The sequence below is a fragment of the Galeopterus variegatus genome, unplaced genomic scaffold (genome assembly GCF_000696425.1).
Source record: "Galeopterus variegatus unplaced genomic scaffold, G_variegatus-3.0.2 Scaffold3543, whole genome shotgun sequence".
Taxonomy (NCBI): Eukaryota; Metazoa; Chordata; class Mammalia; order Dermoptera; family Cynocephalidae; genus Galeopterus; species Galeopterus variegatus.
Window position 1 is genome coordinate 148599 of NW_007729654.1, and position 23634 is coordinate 172232.

Genomic DNA, 23634 nt, shown 5'->3' on the forward strand with positions numbered 1-23634 from the left:
GGGTTTTTTTTTTTTTTTTTTTTTTTTTTTTTCCTTTTTTGTCTTTTTTCGTGTCCGGCAACGGATCGCAACCCTCAGTGTTGCGCCCGTACCGGACCAGGACCGGCAACGGGATCGCAACCCTCAGTGTTGCTCCCGCCCCTCGCTCAGCCAGTGAGCGGGAACCGGTCTGTATGTGGGATCCGAACCCTCGGCGGGAGCGCCACCGCACTCTCAAGCGGCGCACTGTAGCAGTGCGCCACCGGGCCGGCCCAGGCTGGAGGTTAGAAGTAGAGAAAAGCTCCAAACCCTTGTGCTTCCAGATGTGGCCCAGACTCAGGGAGCTGAAAGCCCTGCCCCCAGCTGCCTCCCCCTGGTGAAAGGAAGCTTCTGATCCCGCATCACCTGCCGGATCAGAGCTGCTCTCCCCACTGGCGAAAGGTTTCCTGAGAGCAGAGTTGAATCTTCTTTTCCTCTGTCCGCTATCCCCTGTCACCTGTCCCCACTGCCCTAAACTCAGCCCTGTGTCTCACACACACATACCAGGAGACTTCCTGGGGGTAAACACCATGAGAGTGTCTTTGTTTGAAAAACACATCTCTCTGCCACTCAGCCAGGGAAGTGATCCTACACCTCCATGTCACAGGGGTTCCTGCAAACTGAGCAAAGGTGGGGAACCAAATCTTATCTCTGTTTCCAGTGCAAAAAGGAGGTGACGCCAGGGGTTGGAAGGCCCGCGTGAAGGCAGAGGTCCTAAGGCCTAGGAGTCCACTCCCACCAGTTCCCAGTGGTGAGTGGGTGTCATAGACCCTCAGCGGTGGGCACTTCCCAGTCAGGGAAGCCCATCTAATCCCCAATGTCTAGCACAGTCACTTTGGCAGGAGGCTCCAGACTCTTCTTTGCAAAGGTGGGTCAGCCCTAAACAACCTTTCCAGCCTCTGAATAGCCTGGTCCTTGACTCTCTGGACCACTCAAAGGGGACTCAGCAGAGTTGGCTGTGGAATGCTCCTCAGGGCTGGGGAAATAGATCTTTGCCACAGATTATTTTGTTGGCAGCTGTGAAGGAATGAGAATCCCTATCTAGGAGCTGCCCCTGAGACAGACTGCACAGTCATGGGCTACATCCACAGAAGGACAGTGTCCAGATGGAAGGAGATGATAGCAGCATGGTTCCCGTACTGCCCACCACATCTCAAATACTGTATTCTGTTCTGGGTCCCCATTCTAGGAGGAGCATTGATAAGAGATGTGCAGAGAGGGGAATCCAGGATAAGTTCTGGACACCTGGCAAGAGAAACTTTGAGGGAATAGCATTAACCTTAAAGAGAAGAAGTGGGGCTCCAAAAACATAGTTGCCCTGGAAGAAGGATTGGATATGCATTCCCTGTGGCTCCCAGATCACAGCCAGTGCCAATGGGTGGCACACCTTGGTCTAAGAACATGTCTTTAGGCCCTGAGCTGCCAAGTGAAGGCCTGGGCTACAAGGCAGAAACCCACAGGAGGCCAGGGCCCTAAGATTTGACCCACTTTCAGGTCTGGGACTAGGTCAAATTTCTGGAGCCTCTTCCATCTCCCAGACTGTAGGGGGAAAGAGAGCCCCATAGGCCCTCAGGCAGTTCTCAGAAAACCTCAAAGATTCTCTCTCAGAAAAACTGGTGCAAGACTACAGTCTTCCACGTGAAGTCAGGAGCTGCTTCCTGAGGGACACAAGGCTAGCCCAGGAAATCCAGAAACTTCCACACACTTCATTCTAGAGAACCGGGTGGGCACAGTTCAGAGAACCAGTCCTCAATTTGTTTTCTCACTGGCAAGTCTGTTATGTGACCTTGGTCGAGTCACCTAACTTTTGTTGTCTAAATGTCCCTATTGGAAGAAATGCATTAGCTGTACCATTCCCTAGTCACCTTACAAGTACACTGGGAGTAATGACCCCTGGCATCACCAACAATGTGAAAAATGAGGAGATAACTCAGCCTGTCGCAGCAGTGGACAGCCACCCATCCACAGTACCCTGGCTTGCGAGGTCCTGCACCCACCAGAATCTGAAGGCCTCTTCCCATCAGTCCAAATACTGGAGTCAGAGAGCTTGGGATCCTGGAGCTTGTGGGGGAGGGGGGGGTCATAGCAGGCTGCTGGGAATCAGGAAGTTGGAAAGACTCCCAACTGCTTTCCTAGTTCTAGAATCTATTACAGATACATTAAGTAAACTTGGCTCTAACGAGGTAACTAAAATCACAAAAACCCTGTGGGGATAAACCAGGAGCAGGGCTCCCGGCGGTTTATAATCCTTGTTCAGGCCGCCCTGTTTTCAGCCTGCATTCCTGGAACCAGGCTGTGGCCCTTTCCTCACCCCCACTACCACCTGTCACCTACCTGGGTCTCATGGGAACAGGAGCGAGCTAAAGACTCAGAGCTCCCAGGTTTGCTGCAGCTGGGGTTGGCTTCTCTCTGGTGCCAGCATGGCCGCAGTCAGCCACATTTGTTCTACACAGAGGAAGCAAGCCCATCGAATCACTTCCCCAGCAGCCTTTCCCGTGGACAGAACTCAAATCCCGTGCCTCAAAAGACCTAGAACTGGCCTGGCACAGGGTGGGGATCATCTCTACCTGTTGACAGAATTAATTTTACAGGGAAAGAGCAAACTGCCAAACTGCAGGTCCATCTGGCCAAATCAGGCAGATCTGGAGCAGCTACCTTAGGTGTAGGCAAATGCCAAAGACAGCATCACAGAGATTCTCCCTTCCCATGTGAGTCCAAACTGAGGATCTATCCCTGCATTCTAGAGGGGTGGCACTTGGACCCTCAGAATGCGAACAGCAAGGACTCTGGACATCATCTCATCCAAGCCCTGAGGTCACTGAGGAGAAAACATCCAGAAGTGAAGTGGCTTGCCCAGGATCACCCAGGTCATCAGCAAAAGACCTAAGACCAGTGACGTTTTCAAAACACCACAAGGGACCTTGGAGTAACCTGCCCATCCCTGTGTGTGATGGTTAAGAAGCAAAGCTCAAGCAAAATTGGCTATTCCACTTCTTAGCTATGTGACCTAAGGTAAATGACTTAACCTCTGCTAAGGACTGAATGTTTGCTTTCTCCCAAATTCATATGTTGAAAGCCTAACCACCGAGCTGATGGTATTGAGGTGGGGCCTTTAGGAGATAATGAGGTCATGAGGGTGGAGCCTCAGGAATGGGATTAGTGTCCTCATAAAAGAGACCCCAGAGAGCTGCCTCACCCCCTCTACCATGTGAGGACACAGCAAGAAGACGTCATCTAGGAGAAAGAGGACCATCACCAAGACACTGAATCTGCTGGCGCCTTGATCTTGGACTTCCAGCCTCCAGAACTGTGACAAATAAGTTTCTGTCATTTATAAGTTTATGATTTTTTTTTATAAGAGCACAAGCAGACTAAGACAACTTCTTTGTGCCCTAATTGTCTCATCTATAAAATAGAGGCTGTGGAGGCTAATTAAGATAACACACATAAAGTGCTCACTAAGCACTTCAACACCGTAATACTTAAGAAATGTTAGGTTTCTAAAGTTGTTATTGGATCACCCCTGGGTTTCAGGAGAAATACCACCTGTTCAATCCCAAAGTTTGCACACATCTGCCCATTGCCCAAACACAGTAGCTCACAGATCAGAGTCCAGGTTTTGGAGCCACACAGGCCTGGATTCACTTGACCTCAGAGAGGATAACACCTACACTCATAGCTGAAAGATTAAAAATGCTTAGGAAGGGAAACCCTCAGCTCGGGGCCCTGCACACAATGCATGCACGTTAGTGTCCTGGGACTGCCATAACAAGCTAACATAGACTGGGTGGCTTAAATAACAGAAATTTATTGTCTCACAATTCTGGGGGCAGGAAGCCCAAGATCAAGGTGTCAGCAGCCTTAGTTTCTTCTGAAGCCTCTCTCCTTGGCTTGCAGTTGGCCACTTTCTCCCTGTGTCCTCACATCCTTGTCACTTTATTTCTGTCTTATCTGATGTGTCCTAATCTCCTCTTCTTTTAAAGACACCAGTCAAGTTGGATTAGGACCCACCCTAATAACTTCATTTTACATTAATTACCTTTTTAAAGGCTCTATCACCAAATACAGTTGCAATCCAAAGTACTAGGGTTAGGACTTCAACATAGGAATTTGGGGAGGCACAATCCAGCCCATAACACCTGCCTTGGCTCCTGCTACTGTCTGGTTGACTGCCACTAATCTCTGGCATTCCTCGGCTTATAGATGCATCGCTGAAATCCTCCACTTTCACATGGCGCTCTCCCTATGTATCTTCATACCGCCTTCTCTCTGTGCACGTCCACCTGTGTCCAATTTCCCCTATTTATAAGGACATCAGTTGTATCGATTAGGATCCACCCTAATGATCTCATTTTAACTTGATCATCTCTGTAGAGACCTTATCTCCAAACAGTCACATTCTGCGCTAATCTTTTGGGGGGGGCAGGGAATACAATTCAACATGTAACAGCATGGTTGATTATTTTTCTTCCTCTTTAGGGAAGGAAAATGTGGAGATCCACAAATCTTCCTCCAGGCACTGTGCAGTGCCACACTGAACTGGTTTTGAATCTGGAGAAATGGCCAAAGTGAACAAGTGCCTGTCTACAAATATACCTTTAAAATATTTTTTTCTTGGAGCATGGATCCTGCGGCAGGCACTGCCCTAGCCTCTTAGGAAACGTGCAGATAACTCAGACAAGGACAGTGTATCTTCAAGGTGCTTATGACCTCAGAGGACAGATCAGGCAAGTATCCAGGAAGGACGAAGAGGGAGGAACAAAGGAAAATGCTAAGTGCCCTAACGATCCACAGACCAAATGCTGCGGAGGAGGAAGAGGAGGAGGACAAAATGACGATCTGTGCAGAGTATAGAGGAGCCCAGAGGGGATGGATTTGCCCCGGGGCATAGGTGGTCAGCCCATGGCCTGGGCTGTTTGTATGTGTGTGTATGAGGGGGATGGTGGTTTGGGGCAGGGAAGGTGGCATCCACCACTGTCCTCCCAGGGATCCCAGTCAACCTGGGCAAGAGAACTCATCTGCAGGATGCAAGGTGACAAAGCCACAGCTGAGCAGTGATTCCTCTCTCAATTCCACAGCTGCCTGCAAAGGTGACCGGCCAGGGGCTCAGACCCCCAGGCTTATCCAGTCCTGCTGCCTGGGCCATCAGAAACATATGCTCCCTATCTCTGAACTATTCCGCCTGCTGGCAGGGAAGTGGAAGGGCTTCTGAGGGGAGGGGGAGACTGCATGCCCCAGTGTTATTTGTGGGTTAAGAAATAATAATTATTAGAAATGGCAAAACTATAATGATAGAAAGCAGACCGGTGGTTGCCAGAACCAGGGTTTTGTTTTGTTTTGTTTAATTTTAATCGTATTGAAGTATAAAAAATTATATTTCAATAAAGCTGACCCCCCATAAATAAATAAAATCACATTGAAACTTGATGAGGCAAATATTAATTATTGCTTATCCAGCCAGCCTTCTTCTCCCCATTTCCTTGCAGGCAGAGCTGGCCTCTTGCTATGGATGAGGTGGAAGACACCCGAGAGTTGCTTTCTCGGCTGCTGCTGAAGCTGAGGCATGGGTATTGACATTTCTTTTCTATGGGACTAGGAAAATCCAACAGAGGAATTTGGGGAAAGATTTCTCTCCCTAACAGATTAAGACACACAAGGAGAAACTTGCCTTCCTGCCTGCCTCTGGATTCGATTATGTGAGAATGTGATGTCTGGAGCAGTGGCAGCCATTCTATGACCACGAGGAGATAAGCCTGAGGACAAAGGCCAATATGCTGAAGATAGCAGACTGAAAGGTTAGAATGAGTCCTTAAAATTATCACTGTCCCACTATATTCACCAACCCTAGAACTCCTACCTTTAGACTTCTGGCAATGTGAGTTGAAATACCTTATTTTTAAAGCCACTGTTAGTCTAGTGTTCTTTTACCTGTAGCCAATAATATCCTACAAGCCAGGTAGTTTTCATCTCTCCATACTTCTACCCCCAACTCCCAAACTGAGATCACTGTGAGATATAAAATAGAAACTTGTGGCTGTAAACTGCGCCCCATCTGACTTCTGAGGCCACAGTCCCCACAGATAACACTTTCCTCTTTAGCCCCTAAGCAAAACAGGGAAACAGATGCTGATTCCTCTTGTGCATGAGCTGCTCCTCCCATCACCCCTATGTATACCCTCCAGTATAAATGACTGATACTAGTGTCGGGTGTGACCCACACGCATACACCCTCCCTGGCGTATGTGGCCATAAGCCCCCATTTGCCCAGGACAGTCTCAGTTTACATCTGTGTCCCAGCATGATTATCTATATAGACAGAAATCACACAGTCACCCTACTTCTGGCTGCCTTGGCACGCTTTTTGTTCTCCTTCCACAGTACTCAGCACATTGCACTAACATGAGGCTATTCTGGCTTTCCCACCAAGATGAGAAGACGGGAAGCAGGGACCCTGCCAGGCTCAGCCAATTCATCAACTAGTTCACAGAGCCTGACCCACAGCAGATGCCTGATGTACGACCGCTAAACCAGACCAAATGTTAGCAAGGTAAGAGCCTTAAGCTAAAAGGATTAAGGCAAGCGAGTAGAATGTGAACACAGAAACGATTTTTGAAGGGAGAAGAGGGGCAATTGGGAGTTTTCCCAGAATCCTTGTGTGACAGTGGCAGAGCACGTCTGGGCATCCAGCTGTCTGATGCAACCTCACGCAAAGGCAACCCATGCTCTCCACAGCCCCATGTGCACTGGTGAGTATATGACTTGCACAGACACTAACCATCCTGTCAGTGCAAAGGATGGAGTAGCAGAAAGCCTTTTTGCTTCCTCAGAGAGCCAGGGCACTGTAGACAGACAGTGAGAGGCAGATAAACTGCATGCTCTAAAAAACACTTTGATTGTGCACACCTTCCTGTTAAGCCTGTGGGTTCCCGGCGAGTGGTGAGATCACGCTACTGCCTCCCCCAAGGGAAGGCCCTATAAGGGAACAGAGTGAGGAATGTCAGCTCCACCCGCTCTGGATGGAACCACACACATTCTTTCTGAATAACTTCAGGGCTCAGTTGTCACCACTACAGTGAGGCATGACCCCATCTCTGCCTCTCTGTCTCTGTCTCCCTGCCAGAAGTTTCTTTCATTTGGTGAGGTACACAGAGAGTGCCCAGCACTGTGCCTGCCACATAACCGACATTCAGTAAACGTCAGCTCCCTGCACGGGATTCCCGAGTCACTTACTGAATGTGTTCCAGGTGCTCGGGCAAGAAATTTGCAGGGTGTGCTGTTGCTTTTCTTGTGATAATCTGAAAAGCACTGAGTCAAAGATTCTCCAAACTTCCACATCACAGACTGTGCCTGTGAAGCCAGCTCAGCTAAGCTTACGTATATCTTCAAAAGCTTCCTCTGTGCTAAATTGGCTGGATTCTCACAGCATCTTAGCTTGACAAATTGAGGCCCTTCTAGTAGAAGCAAGCAGAATGGCGAAAGGTCTAAAAGCCATCTCTCATGACAGCTGCAGGGCACTGAGTGGAAATGACCACCATTCCTGCGACAACAGCCTTCTGCCTCACAGGCAGTAAACTCCCAGCCCCAGGAAGTGCTGGAGCCCAGTGCTACCCTAGTCAGGACTCCCACACCAGACAGAGTGTTGACTAGGTGACCTCTAAGATACGTCCCAAGTTTGAAATTGTAGGTACTGAAGACTCCAGGCATTGGGAGGACAATGTGGCACATGGTCTGGAGGACCACCAGTAGCTGGAATCACACAGGGTGCCCTTACAGAGAACAAGGAAAGAAGCCTCATCTGTAAGTCCTGGCCTGAGTAGCAGCAGAGAACATTCTGGGCTTCCCGGAGGGGGTTCATCTGCAGGCTTTTCCTAAGAGACGAAGCCCCAGGACAAGAACGGTACTTCTCCACCACCCTGTACCTTCCTTATCCAGTTATGCAGTTGCCTCCAAGGCTCTTTCAAAAGGTTCCCACTGAGGACACTTCTGCCCTCTCTTCCCTCTCCTTACTCCCTGGTCCTGAAGCATCTCTCCCAGGTAGAGATTTAAGTCAGCAAAGGTCAAGAGCCCCAGGATCTCCCCTGAGGGCCTAGAGCCCACCTTAGGGGGATCCAGGTCCCCAAGAATTTATTTACATGCTAATTCTTCCTGGGGGGGCCTCCTGGTCCACATGTCTAGTGGACATCCAAAGTCACAATAGGCCTGAAGGTTTGAATTTCCAGGGAAGACTTTTTCTCCCAGCTTAAATCCAGGTCAAGACAAAAAAAAAAAGAAAAAAGCCCTTCCCCTCCACCGCTCCCACTATGCCAATGGGCTGATGTCCAACACATCCTTCCTCCAGGCATGCAGACCTTTGCTGGGTGCTTTAGGAGTACTTTCAATTCCGATTCCTGGTCTCATCTCTAGTCCTGGAGAAGACGTCATCAGGACTCAACCCCCTTGGGTTTTGAGACCAGAAACCACCCCTTGACACCACTCCCACCCCCCAGGACTGGCCCAGCATCAGCTTCAGCTTACCCTCCACACTGGCTTTTGAGAACCCTGGGGATTTCCCTCACATTCTATGAGCTTAGCTCTTCTTTGAAAGGATGCTAGTTACATCGTCAACAGCATTTCTAGGTGCTATGTAATTGGAAGGTTATCAAGATTTTACTCCACTGTGACACTAAATCAGTGTTGGGATGCCTTATGGACTTTGTCATGGAAAATTTGTCTGGCTGACCTCCCACCCCAGACAACTAACTCTGGCTACATCCCCGCAGATCCACAAATGTAGACTGAACACCTACTAGGTGCCAGGCACTATTTGAGGTCCTAAGGATTCAAACATGAAAAGACTGGACCTCTGCCTAAAACACATCAGCTCTATAAAAATGAAGTGTGGCAGGAACAGAGGTATCTGCACACTTTCCTATTTAATTTGCCTTCTATTATTTGCCCAGGTTGTTACAGCTTTTTTATGGCTTCATACGTCCATGTCTTGTCTTCTCAACTAGACTCCTGGAAGCAGGGTCCCAGCCTTCCCCACCCTGTGCTCACATCCCAAAGGTGTGGGACAGGGCTCTGCTCACCGAGGATGACAAAAAATGAGAATGCCTCTTCCTAACTCTCTCTAATGCTTCCAACTGAAGCACACTCTCGGATGTCGCCAGATTTTGCCAGTTGGGCCTCCAGCATGACACAGCATCCCTGCCTGGCTTCCCTGCCGATAGCAACAGCGGCCAGACCGGTATGACAAAGGATTCTCTGACAATGGGAGGAAGAGGTCTGCTTTCATTGTCTATGTTACCCCCGCCACAGCCACGCTCAGCGGCAGACATTCCCCGCTCCCAGAAGTGCAGCTCCTGCTCCCACTTCCTCAGGCTTCTTCTACCTGTGCTTGTATTGTCTGTAAGACAGCTCCATTGCACTAGCCTGCCAGCAGTGCAAACTCAATGCCTGCAACACTGATCTCACTGCAACCGTCCTTCTCATGCCACCCCCAGCAGACCTGCTCCAGCAACCACAAGTTCGTGCCTGGGTTGAGGGCTGCTGTCCACCCAGTTGGTGAGGCCAGAAACCTAGGAGTCACCAGGACTCCTCCCTTATCCCCCAAATCTAAACCATCAGTGCAGACTTTACTCCCCAAATATTTTTAATAGATGACCTTTGGTGCGTCCCTAGATGCACGGCCCTGATTCCAGGCCTCAACTCCTGTGACCTCATCGGCTCAAGGATCACCAGACTCCTGGTCATGTTCCTTTCCGTGGCTGCATACCTCAACTCTGCTTAAAGTCCCTTCCGCCATGCTTTACCTGTAGGCTAAAGGCCATGGTCGTCAGCCAGGCTCACAAAGCTCCTCCAGTCTGGGCACGCCTGCCTCTCCGCCCTTGCATTTGGCCTCACTGCCGGCAGTTCCTTCTGGCAGCCTCCACACCTCCATGTGCACCATTCCTTTGCCCTGAATGCCCTTCTCCCAACTCCTCTCCTGGCTCATTTCTTTTCCTCCATTAAGATTCAGCTCCTGAGTTGTCTCCTTTAGGAAGCCCTCCCTGATCTCCGAGGGCTTTGCCTGTGCTGTGTAAGGCCCTTGGAGTTTTCTCCACCACTGAGCTCATCTTGCCACACTGAATTTAACTAAGTGTCTGTCTCTCCTACTAGACAGTGGGCTCCATGAAGGCAGGGGCTGTGCCTGTTCACAGTTGCAGCCCCAGAATCTAGCACAGAGCCAGGCATGGAAACAGAGCCCAATAACTACTGAGAAGCTCTACAGAATACAGGGTGATCGATCAAACCTCTGTGGTCTGCTCCACCCCCATCCCAAGTTTCCACGTAACCATTTTTAGGCCATCACCCCAGGCTAAAACCTCCTCCAAAATGACCCTAGACCTACTCCCAAATTCACTTCTTCCATGAAATCATCTCAAACTGTCCCCACTCCACATATTGTCACTATCGTAACTGTCTCCCATACTTTATCCATCCCACCCCCTGGGTAAGTTCGCATTTGGGTCTGACTCTGTGGCTGGATATGAGTCAACAGTAGACATAAAGAAGCTCTGAAAATTTCAAGACCTCCATTCACAAAACTATAACGATGGTGTCAGGTGGTCAGCTCAGCCCTGGGCACTGGATTTGAAGTCTGAAGACCAAGGTTCAGATCCCTGCTCAACTACTTCCTTGTGACTTGGGCATGCCACTAACCACAGAGGCTCAGTTTTCTCATCTGCAAAATGGTCATAATGATAACAGCCTCACAGGCTGATAATGATAACAGCCAATTGTAAAAGGCAGGTGGGATAATCTGTGTGAAATATCTTGCAAATTGTAAAGGCAAATCAACTGTAGGATATTATAACAGTCCCCAGTGTCAACCAACCCCCTATCCAATCCTACTGTCCTCCTTGGCCCACCAACTCTCCCAAATACATGCCCTTATTCATTCCTAGATGCCAAAAATGAAAGATAAGGCAGGAGAGGTCAGTCTTGAAGGAAAACAATATCGAGACTAAGAAAAATGAATTTCAGAGCCTTTTCCAGAACCAAAGAAAATGAAGATGGAGAATTCTCACTCTTTGGGAAGTAAGGACCCAACTTTTTTCAGAAAGTATCATGGTATAGAGAAAGAAGATTGAATGAGATATCAAAATCCGGGATTTCTTGTCCCACTCTGCCAAGGGCTTGCTGTGACCTTGGGCAAGGCATTTCTCTTCTCTGGGCCTTAAGGTCTTCACATGGAGATTAGATCATCTGCAAGGTCCTCCCCAGCTCTGGGTGCCTACGGTCCAAGGATGTGTCTGCTCTCCCTTGTTCTGAACCAGAGCTCTGGCCTGGGCTTAATTCAGAAATAAGAGGCAGATGTCGATAGTCAGAGTGGTGATTGATAATTCAGGGAGAAGGCCACCATCACAGCATGGTTCTAAATTAGATTTTGTGCAGAAGGCAGTGGGGGGCAGAAGAAAGAGCGAGCCTGAAAGTGAGCAACTGAGCTCAGGGGACCAGTGAGTCAGCAATAAGGTCCAGAGAGAGAGAGAGGATTCTCCCCTCCCCCAAAGAACATGAAAAGGGGCTGCCACATTATTGAGGAAGTTATGCAGAGATGCCGTCAAGTTTGGAGAATCCTTAAACATTGCTATTTGCCTGTGTGTTTGTACCTCATGTTCTCTATCTGGGCTCAGGATTCTCCCTCCATCCTAACCACCCACCTCTTGATTCCTCCTTCATGATCTGAAGTACAAATAACATAAGCTTAACACAAGCGGACCCCAAGACTGAAATGAAATTGGAGGACAATGTCAGGGACCACAGAAGTGACTTTGGGAATAGATAAAAATCAGACCCATATGAAAATATCTATGCAAATGTAAGACAGAAACTCCCAGACCCAGGCAGGACCTGAGTGAAACCTTGACCAAAGCCACAACCTCTCACTGAATCACAGCACATCAGAGTTGGGGCCGGGCCATGGAGACCATCTCCTCAGCTCCTCACTGCTCAGAGGAGCCTGTTGGCTGGCTTCAGGGTAATTTCCCACCAGCTGCTTGATTTCTACAGAAGGCCTACCTTTGGGGCACCTGGGGGATTCCAAACAGCCCGAAGTTCAGGGTAACAAGGGACATAAGGGTCTTTTTTCCTGTTGCTTCCTTCTGCATTTGCTCTAAGATAAGAACTGACATTATGGGCCCCTTGCAAACAACATATGTAAAATTGACTAAGTGCCAGGGTGAGTCCTCTAAAATATTTATGATTTGTTCCCTCCTGCAGGCTCTGTTATTGCATTGTAACTTAGCTATTTCTGCTACACCATCTCTGTGTAATCAAAACACAGTAGAGGATCTAGCGTAAGATAGGTGCTAAATAAACATTTGCTAAACTTGTGTGCTAAATTTTCTTTGTGTGCACTTCTAGATACAAAAATATGTAGGTGCCCAGTACTTATCTGTGCAGGAATGGCTATCAGCTGATCGGTTGGTCATAATTAAAAACCCTCCAGACTATGTCTGAGAACCCTCATATACATGAACTCTGAGAAATACATTCAAGCATGTATGAGCTCTTTGCTCTTTTCAGAGCTTTCCATCCCTGGAGATGGAGGGGAACAGGGAGTATAACCTGGGATGGTTTCTCAGGGCTCCATGAGAAAGAAACCAATGGCTTTGAAACTAGTAACTAAAGAATAAACCTTGGATTCAGTAAGAACCCCATGAACACACCCATATGAACATAGGCATGCATTGCATAAACATGTATACCATATGCATTTAATACTTGCGAATATGATTCTGGTATATACTGAATGTATCACAACATATCCATTCCCCAACAGCAAATTATTAAATGAGTGGTAATAAGAATGATGCAGACTTCTGTTCTTTAATGGCTATGCTCGGTAGGAACTGTTAGCAAACTAAAAATGTTCTGACAAAGAATAAGTACCAGCATAATTTACCCCTTTTCTCGGGTTCAGTACTTCCTGAGGCCTCAAGAACCCACTCTCAAAAAAAGTGGCCACTATTTAAACGAAAAGCCAGAGGCTGATAAGAGAAATCAGAGGAAAGTAGCCCTTCCCCTACTGAAAGGCCTCAGGCCAGTCATGTCACTTCCTGAATCTCAGTGAGCTCATCTGTAAAATGGGCTAATACTCCCCTACCTCACTGATCCTCTTAATAAATGCAATGATATGGGGGACGGGGAGCCCTGTAATGTCATACAAACATATTATTATTCTAGCAATCTGTTAATCACTGATGACACTGTACCCCTGAATGTGTTACAAAATTACTGCCTCTGAGTGTGCCTTATCCAGGACGGATACTGGACACACAGATGCGATGATCGAATCCTGATTACATCCACAGATGTAAATCGAATCCTGTTTCAAACACTCAGGGGGAGTTTCCTCAGGCAACCTGAGTGTGTCCTGCACATCTTCTGTTCGGTGCATTCTGTTCCCGTATAACTGGGTTTTCCTGAAAGCCAGGCAATTTCCTTGCGTGGCTCGAGCCTGCTCGGAGCCGGGATTCCTGAGGTTTTCGGCCCAGACCATGAGGTGGGCAGGAGGAACTGGGGCCGGACAGCCGGCGGCCCCTCCCCGCGCTCTGGGCGGCTCCTTCCTCTCTCCAGCGCTGGCGGCGGCGGCGCTCTTGCTGTGTCACTTTCACCCTGCGGAGCCTCGGGCCGCCGCCGAGCCAGCAGCTCCGGCAGCCTCCTCCCCTGTCGCGCGGGCCCCAGCCTGGGAGATAATCCACCCGCCGCCGAGACCCAGGGCCCGGCGGGCACGCGGGGCAGGCAACGGCGTGCGGCCCGCTGGGCTGCAGGCAGCGGCGTGGGCGGCAGCAGGCTGGCCGCGGATGGGGCGGCCCGGCAGCCGTTGGCCCCCACTGTCGCCAGACTGAAGGACTGGGGGAAGGGGGGCCGCGCAGATCGCGCCGATTCTTCCCTGGGTCTGCGAGCAGCGGCGGGCGCGCGGGCACGCGCACCCACAGAGCGCCTCGGTGCAAGGGTCAACCCTAGCGTCTTGGGGGGCGGCGACATGCGCGCGCCCGCGTCCCCTCCCCTCCCAGAAAGACAGTCCCCGCTCCACCGGGTAGGCTGCCAGTCGGCCGGGGCAGGGGGCGTCGGAGACGTGGAGGAAGGGGCCGCGTGACTCCAGTCGCACAGCGGGCCGGGGACTCCCACACGGATGACGAGCACAAGCGACCCCAGGGTCTCCCCCGGCCTACAGCCGCAAGATCCCCTCTCCAAGTAACCCGGGCGCGCGCGCAGACACACACGCGACAACGAGCCCAACTCGGACGACAAGGGGGCTGGCGGGACCGTTCCCGCAGGAGATCGGGGCCCACGCGCGTCCCCACTACGCCGCGGTCTGCGGTCCCCGCCCTCCCCCACGTACACACGCCAGAGCGGTGTGTACACACACAAACAGCCGGGCGGGGGAAGCGACGCCTCGAGCCACCCCTCCACGCACCGCACCCCCTCCCTGTTCACACACGCCCCCAGCCCCAACCCTGAAAACTCCGCGAAACCACAAAGAGCCAACGCCGCGCAGATAAGGGGCTCGGACCCCCGACTGTCTTTTAAAGTCGATGGAGAGAAAAACCCAGCTCAAACGAGAGGTCCCCGGGACGCCAGTCGCATCCAGGCACCGGCACGCGGCTCTGGGGGCCCCAGACCTCCGCCGCAGCCCAAGCCACTGTCCTCCTCCCGCCCTCCCCCAAGACCGGCACCAGGGACAGTCACCTGGTCGTCGTCCTAATGAACCCGAGCCAGAGCCCACCCCGAGGCTGCTCGGGTCACTCGCCACCGAGAGCTGGCTTTTCAGAGCCTGTCAACTTAACCCCCGCTCCGCCGGGCGTATCTGTTCCCCGGGCCCGATTACACCGCGGCGACAAAAATGACAATAAAAAAGCCAATAGAATCGCAACCGCGGGGAACGGCCAAAGCTGCGATCCACCGATTCGGTGTCATCCTTTGCCCCCATCCTCCGCGTCCCCCGCGCCCCGCGGGCTCATCGGGGACGGAGGGAGGGGGCTGCAACCTGTCTAGACGACAGCCATCCACAGACATCCCCGAGCCCGCGGGGACGGGCGCGCACACACATGCACGGCCGCTGCCACAGACACAATCAGTCACCAGGGGAGGGAGGGGCGGCGTGGAGACACTGTCGGGGTCCCTTCGGCAGCCCCAAGTGCAGCAGACCCCGGCCCCATGGCGCGCTCCCTACCTCCGCGCAGGGCGGTCAGAACAGCTGCAAGTTTGGCTGGTACTAAACCAACTGCTTGATGCAGCAAATGCGGGCTTCAAAACAAAAGGGAGAGGAATCACGCTAGCTCCCTTCCTCCCCCCGGGTCGGAACCCGCACATGACAGCGGCTACACCGCGCGGCTCCAGTGCGAGCTGGGCTCCAGCCGTGTCCCCCATCCCCGAACCCCCCTCGGCGCTGGATCTCCAGGGCCACGGCTCTCCACGGGTCGGGAGAAAGAACGGGGCAGGGAATGAGACAAACCCAGGGAGGGGGCGAGATTGTGGAGTGCGGTCCCCCCAGAGGGGGAGGAGGGGACAGCGGATGGGTGCGGACGCCCGGCTGGCCGAAGCGCAGGGAGGAGCAAGGGGGCTAATTGTTTGGGGTGGTTTTCCCGGATTTATCTGTAAGCACGCGCACGTCACGCAGCCCTCCTCCCGAGTCCCCGAATCGATCTGCAAGCTGAGATGACTAAAAGAGGAGGACTGACGAGGGGATGCTCACCTCGGGGGTCTTCTGGCCGCGGCGCCAAGCCCGAGTCCGGGGTGGGGGAAGGGGGCAGGGAAGGGGAAGGGAGGGACGAGGCTCCGCAGAGCCGACTCCTGCCTGGAGTTCGGCGCGTCCCAGCTGCGGAGGGGATCGGGCGCCCCAGCGTACAGACCAAACCGACAGGGGAGGGAGGGAGGGAAGGGACAGAGGGAGGGAGGGGCGGGTCGGGGGGAGGGAGTAGAGGAAGGAAAAAAACGATCCCCGATCTGACACAGGGAAAGAGAACGTCGGAGAGTGACGTCCAGGCCCCTCCCTCCCCTCCGGCCACGTGCAAAGACTTGAAAGGAAAGAGGGCGGCGGGAAGCCTGCTGGGTAATGTAGTTCGCCTTTCTTTCCCGGGACGGCGGGCCCTGGAGAGCGCAGTGCCGCCGGGACGGCCCAGTCTAGCAACGCGGAAACCCGCCGCCCGAAGACTCCACGGCGCTGGCGCGGCCCTGGGTGGGGACCTCTGCGGAGGGAGAAGTGGGGGCATAGGCGCGGCTCAAGTTTGCAGGGAAACATGTGGAGTCAAAAAGCCTTTAAGGATGAGGGCTTCTGTGATTAAAGTGCTAAGTCTGCCCTAATGGCAGATAAAAGGGAGCTTTGTGTATGCACGGGGCGGGAGCGGGGGCGGGGGACGGAGGGAGGGGACTCAACTGGCGTTATTAATGCTGCCTTAAATGCCAACGTCGGTTATTGAGATGCATATGTTATAATTAACATTTGAGCATCTCTGTGGCAAGGGCGGGAGGTTGTAATTAGATATGCACTTTGCAACCAATTAATTTTCCATTGGCCAAGCTAAGGGCTGGACATGGTAGTTGGGAGAATTCAGTGCAGTGGGTAATTCAGTAATCACTAACCAAATCACCCATATTTTGGTTAAAACTGAGCTTGGGGGCCGGCCCGGTGGCTCACTCGGGAGAGTGCGGCGCTGGTAGCGCCGAGGCCGCGGGTTCGGATCCTATATAGGGATAGCTAGTGCGCTCACTGGCTGAGCGTGGTGTGGACCATACCGTGCCAAGGGTTGCGATCCCCTTACCGGTCCGAAAAAAAAAAAAGAAAAAACCTGAGCTTGGCACAGAGAGGCCTTCAGGAGGATTATAAGATGTTGCAAAGCCCCACCAAGCAAGGAGGTTAGAAACTCATTGGAGGAAATGTGTGACACAGTATAACTGCTGTAGAAATCCATTTATTCAGTAATTCACATAGCATTTGGTGAGCACTTTCCACAAGCCAGGCACGTCCAAGAATGCCAAGACAGGTAAGACCCTCGGTCTGTGCCCTCACGTCTAAGAATGCCAAGACAGGTAAGACCCTCGGTCTGTGCCCTCAAGGAGCTCAGTCTAGTATAGGGACCACAGTCACTGAAAGTATAACGGATAAGGCAACTCTTGACATAGAGATAAGCACGACGTGGTGTGGAAACCCCCTACCCCCAGGAACAGCCCATCAGGATGGAGGGTGGATGGGGGTGGGAGAGGGTCCGGAACGTTTCCTGGAGGAAGTGGTGCTTGAGCAAAGAATTACTAAGGTTTTAATGAAAGCAAAGGAAGGGGTAAGCATCTGACTAAGGCTACAGGAGACAAAGGCTCCAGATGAGAGGAGAGAGCTAATTCTGAAGGTCCCAGCAATTTGGCAAGGTGGAAAGGGCAGGTTGTTGTTGGGGAGCAGGTGGGGGGGGGAGCAGCACAGGAAAGGGGGCGTGGCTAGAGGGTGAGTCTAGAGGGCAGAAGCACCCTGGGATGCTTCCCAGAAGAGGTGGGGCTTGATGCGGGCCTTGAAGGATGGGTGGGATTTTGTTTTGTGTGGAGAGCTTGTCTTCTAGGCTTCAGCCATTGCCTGAGCCCGGTCTCAAAGGAAAGCAAAGCAGCATAAACATTCACATCCTGTAGAGCAGCTCATTTGACTCTAGAACCAAAGGGCACAGTGGGTGTCATCCCTTCCTTCTAGAAGGAGGCAGCAGGTGCAGAGGCTTAAATGACTTATCTGCAGCCATGAATTGTTAAAAGGCAGGTGGGTACCGGAAGCCAGTTGTGTGGGTGCCAGGTCCAGAGCCCCCTCCAAAGGAACACCTGACTCTTCCTGCTGGTTTGTCCTTCTTAGCATTTATGCTTCATTGGCTCAGCAGTGTTGTTTTTATGTTTTAACATCTGGAAGATTTCCTGGGTTTACAAAATATTAAATAATAGTACTGAAACCTATCTACTCAGCAAATTCCCATTTACTTACCTTGTTGTGGGTGTTGGTTTTGCACATTGTGTGACAGACACCACCTGCAAAGGAAACAAGAATGGAATTGTCTGGGTCTTGGCTTAGCTTTTGCTTTAACTCACATCCTCAGAGGTGAGGAGAGGCTCAGCAATGTGCAGAATGTAAAATGACTGCAGAGAGCACACACCTCTGTTTGGGGCCTGTGTCTAGGGTCAGTGGGGTAGTGGGGACAACAGCCTGACCCTCGGGTTTGAATCCCAGGCCTAATACTTTCTGTCTTTGCAACCTTGGGCAACTTACTGAAACTCCAGATGGGGAGACCCTGGCAGCTTCGTCAACAACCTTTCTTAGCCTTGTGAGAACCAATGGTGATAATGTATTTAACTGGCTTTGTTATGTGCAAAGTGCTCAGTGATGGTCCATTCTTTCTCATTCCAGGTCTTTCTGGCCCCTGAGAATGATCCCTGGATTTTTCTTTCTGCTGACTCAGGCCAGAAGAGCTGGTGTTGCAGGGAGGATTCCTGAGAGTGAATCACCTTAATGTGTGAAATAAGTTAGGGTTGTCTTCAAGGAACCTTGGCCTGATTCTAGACCTTACCTCCTACTGGCCTACCTCTCACAATCCCCTCAGCAGCTGGCAGGGGTTTACACTCTCCCGCTGCCTCCCCTGCTGCCCAAGGACCCCCATCGTGTGTCACCCCACTCAAGGCGGCCTTCTTGGGGCAGTGCTTCTCTGGGCCCCCACATTGCTCTCTCTGCCCATCAAAATTTACCTCCTGCTTTCTATATCCTCAAAGCCTGGCTCTCTGCTTCACCTCCAATTGTGTAATACCTTCATTAATGTACAATAATATACTCTTTTCATTCTCTCTTCAAACCCTGACATTTTTGTTTTCTTATCTAGAGCTCTCTGATATGGCCTTTGATGATGGGCACTTCAGGCTGGACTGGGACCTTTGGGAAGAAGGTTCTGTGGATCCCTCAGACCAAAGCTCCCCAGGTGGGAGGCCTGAGGCTGGCCCTCATCTGTCCTTCCTGTTCTGCTCTGTAGGTGATCTCAAGTTCAGCCTGCAGGCTTGGGGTGGAAGAGCTACTGGTGCAAAGTTAATGAACTGGAAATTTCCTGGGGAGAAATGACACTGGTTTGGTTTAGTAGTGGCAGATTTTGAGTGGCCAGGAGTTGCTTTTGTCTGACTTATCACATTGCCTGCAAATGAAAAGTCACAGTGTTTCTTTCTGTTTTAAGCAGTTGCTTCTCCTAATCCACACTTGCCTAAGACCCTAGCAAAAGAAACATTTCTCCTTTCTTCCCATTCCTTCTCCCCCAGCCCTGTAGCCTTTCTAGGGAAAAGTTAGCCGTCACCGGTCACTACATTTATTGAGGGCCTGGTGGGAACCCACCAGAGTGCTGAGGGGAGAAGCCCCTGCCTTCAGGAGCTGAGGAGACAGGCTGACACCCAAGAGATAATAGGCTGACACTGTGTGTAGGTGCTTTTAAGTGAACTAAGGGTTCCTAGCAGGCTGCAATGGTCAGAGAAGGCTTCTGGAAGGAAGATGAGACTAGATCCACTCAAAACTTCCCATTGAGTAAAGGCCAGCAGTGGGGAGGCATTGCAGAAGTAGTGACTTTTGGTAGGAGCTAGAGAGTGGCTTCCTCCTGCAGTTTGGTGGCCACTGACCCCACAGGAGGAAAGAAGTTACTGGTCTAGAGTCTACGCTCTGTTACAGTGGTGTTGGCCTGGAGAGATTATGGCTTGGTAGAACCAGGTTAAATTTCACCCATGCCTCATCTCAGCTTCCACTGCACAGCCCCAAACACCAAGGCCTCAAAGACAGGTGCAAAGTGATCCCCTAAGGTTGAAGTTGGTAGTGGAGGAAGGAACAAGAACAGAGAACAAAGAGCTTGAGAAAAGCGAAATAAGAAATAAACCAATGAGTATTTACTGGAAGCATGATACGCATAAGGCACGCTAAGCCACGATGGGGAAGAACGTGTGTAAAATGAGGTTCCAGGTCCCACCTGATCCTGTCCTGCTGCGTGACACTTCCTCTCTCTCTGGACCTCAGTTTCCACACCTGTAAAATGAGAGGATTGGGCTCTATAATCTCTAAGATTGTCTCCAAATCTTAAATTTTCCTTTCAGGAAGTTTACACTCTCTGTGGCAAAAGAAGCAGTAAAATTAAGTAGCCAAAAGGATGAATCTTAAGCTGTTTAATTCCAGCAGAACAGGAAGGGTTTGTAGTACTCATTAAGCAAAACCCTGAAGACCATGAGGGAACATAAACAAGCAGATCTTGTCTTGTAAATTTGAGGATGTAAACGAAGCCCATGAGTTGTCAGACATTCCTCGAGTCTCTCAGAGTTCAAGGTCAGATCTCACAGGTCAGTGGCATGAGCTCCTCATCCACAGCCTTGTCCCTGATGAGGGCTTGGGCAAAGACACGTCCCACATCTCTGCAAGAGATAAGTTTCCTTGTTTGCCAGGCCACTCCTGAAATAAACTCAATCACTCTCACCCTGGGAGGGGCAACCAAGGCTAACTGGACCAGAGGTGTGCACTGATCCGAGGGGTCGTTGGCTAGGGGAGACTTGAGTGGCCCTGGCTCCATCACATAGTCTGAGCCAAACAGATTCCCTCTCACAAGAATCTGAAGGAAAAGAGTGAGAAACCTCTGCTCGTTGCTGATGGCTCCTCAGGTCAAGGTTTGTGGCTAAGGTGGGCCAGGTGCAGGATGAGAAAGCAGAGGAAGCGGGTGGAGGAGGAAAGAGGAAGCAGAGGGAGGGAAGAGATGTTTAGAGTAGCCTCGGTTCCTAACTTTCCCAGTTCTCAGTCACGAGATGCCTCTCGTGGGTTCCTGATTGCTCTGTATACTCATAGTAATCCCCTTTCACTTGCGCTAGCTTGAGCTGGTTTCTGATCTTTGTAACTCAAAGACCGCCGTCTAGAACAGCCTGAGAGAGAGCAAGTACAGAGAGAGGAGTTGGGGCCGTGAGGATCCCTGTAGCTGGGAACCTCCCCCTCCTGAAGGGTCCCTTCCCTTTTCTATTCCAGATGTCTCCCTCTTCAATCAGCTTATGATTCCTGTCTGTTAAGATTTTCTTCTGAGATATCTGCAAAATAATTTGACCTTGAAACTTTCACAGCCTCTAAATCCCTTTTCAAAGAACAATAACTAATATATTAATTGAGCAATTACATTTGCCAGGCAACAAGCAACACTTTTTGTGCTTTGTCTCATTTAGTCAATACAGCAACTTTTACATTGGAAGAAATTGAGGCAGTGAGCGGTGCACAGCCAGGAGGCAGGTGGTGGTCCCCCGGGGCTGTGAACGGCGAGCCCGTGAGCTTAGCCATGCCCTTCACCTCAAAACATTGGGATCCACCTTCTCTGTGTCCCCAGCAAGCGTTTCTCATCCAGTTTCAGGAAACACTGGAAACATAGTTCTTCCTTGCTGGCTCATGTATAATAAGGTGTTTTTTCCTTTTAAACTGAGGCTTCAGAGATGTGTGTGCATTTGTTTGTGTATATCTGATGCCTCAAATGATTCTGTGCCATAGAGCAGTGATTCTCATTCATCTATCTCATCAGTCAAAAAAAATTTTGATCCTGCATCTGTAAATTTGTTTATCTATTTAATATATTCACCAAGATAGACATTTTAAATGATGACCTAAAGATGAAATAAATGTTTATAAATAATTTAAACATTTTTACAAATTAATGATTCAAAAGTCTTTTTGCTCTTAGAGAAGTTTACTTTTTGCCTATTTTTAACATAAAAGTGAATATCAATAAATAACACAATGGTTTCTTCTGGTACCCCAGTGGCTCATTATATGATACACACCCCTGGAGCCCACATACCACACTCTGGATTTTGAATGTTTGTCAAATTCCCTAATTTGTTAATAATAAAATGATTGCAGAAAATAGTAAAGATGGAGTCAGCTAAATGTGCATGAGGTTTCATGCCTTTTTTGATTTATTTATTACCCTAGTGGGTTTTTTGTGTGTATTTTAAACAAGGGATTTATCATGTGTAATTATAATAGTTGAGATAGCATTGCTTATGCATTTCTCCATTCTGCTTTAGTCACTTAACAAAATTAAAGACACATTTTCTGCGTTATTAAAAAGTCTTTATAGATACCATGTGAAAAATCATTTAAATGACCCCTTTTTTCCCTAGTATTTATTAAGTATATATAATGTGTTTGCTCTGAGTTCGATATCATGAATGACAAGCACACACAGAAATGGGCATTACTCTACGCTTACAGAACCTCACAGTTTAGTTCAGAAGACAGATATATTTTAAATAAAAATGGCAGTATAAGATTAAAATCCAAAACATGCCAGACATATAATACAGACAGAGCGATTGTTCAGGGAAAAGGCAACCCTTGAAGGCTAGAATGGCAGGGATAGATCCATGGGAGAAGTGGGACTAGAGCCAGGTTTCTAGGTCTGAGTGGGATTTGGATGGGAAGAGTGCTGGGGAGGCGGCTTTCCCAGTGGGCAAGAGCTTAGAAATGGGAATTAGCAGCAGGGAGGGGCTGAGCAAAGGGGAGGAGCAGGCAGTTCATTCAGGAAGTTCCTACCGTGTGGAAGTTCAAGGCTAGACTCAGTAGGTAGACAGAACAGGACTTGAACCTGCCTTCATCTTTTATAACCACTTGACCTTGGGCACCTTAACCACTCTAAGCTTCCACTTTCTCTTTAAAATAGGGAAATAGTTGAAGATATCTCAGCAAGTTGTTATGAGGATTAGAGGAGATAATGTATATAAAGCACTTAGCACATAGTGAGGACTCATAGTAAGGCCAGGTTTTATTTTTTGGTTATTATTGTTGTTATTTTTGTTGTTATACCAGGGATAGACTGTATAGGACCACGAACAAAAACCTGACCAATTTGGACTTTATTCTATGACCCAGGAGGGTGAAGTTAGATTTATTTATTTATTTATTTATTTATTTTAATTGAACAGGTTTATGTATAATTGTTATAAAGTCGAACTGCTAAAACTTGTTCATTGAAACATTTTGACTTGCATTAATGCTGTATATCCCTGCATTTATATTAAAAATTCACACACAGATGAAAATGGAAAAACTGCCAATACCTGATTTCTGTCCCTTATTTTTCCACTTGCAATCATATACTTAGGTACCTTTTGACCCCATGCAAAAAAATATCTAACGTTCAGAACTATCAATAACAGGAAGGGCAAAAAAAATTTTTTTGAGGATGAAATGTTTTCCATCATAGTGGATCCTGAAGTACATTCTCCTCTTATGCAGAGCGCTAGCTGGATGTCTTTTGGCATAATTGTGACACGTTTGGCTTGGATAGCACACAGTTTGTTGTCTTCAAAAAGGCCAGATAGGCCTCACTTGCCTCCTGCAAAGCACCGATAGCTAGCTGCACTCTGGAAGCACACATCTGTTTTGAAGCCCTGAGCAATTTCTCGCAGCAGACGCTGAAGGGGCAGTTTGCGAATCAGAGGTTCAGTGGATTTCTGATAACGTCTCATTTCAGGGAGTGCCACTGTGCCAGGCCTGTAACAATGAGGTTCTTCACCCCTCCAGTAGAGGGCGTGCTCTTTCGAGCGGCTTTTGTAGCCAGTTGTTTCCTGGGTGCTTTACCACCG

At 49.7% G+C, this 23634-nt stretch overlaps 1 protein-coding gene across 1 annotated transcript in view; it reads right to left on the reverse strand.

Moving 5' to 3' along the window:
- LOC103601000 (CBP80/20-dependent translation initiation factor-like) overlaps positions 1–15787 on the reverse strand; it is a 119354-nt gene extending 103567 nt beyond the window's left edge. Inside the window, exon 1 of the mRNA XM_008585375.1 lies at positions 15740–15787. The gene's annotated coding sequence lies outside the window, so the exon portion shown is untranslated. The remainder of the gene's footprint in view (positions 1–15739) is intronic.
- Between the last annotated feature and the right edge of the window lie 7847 nt (positions 15788–23634).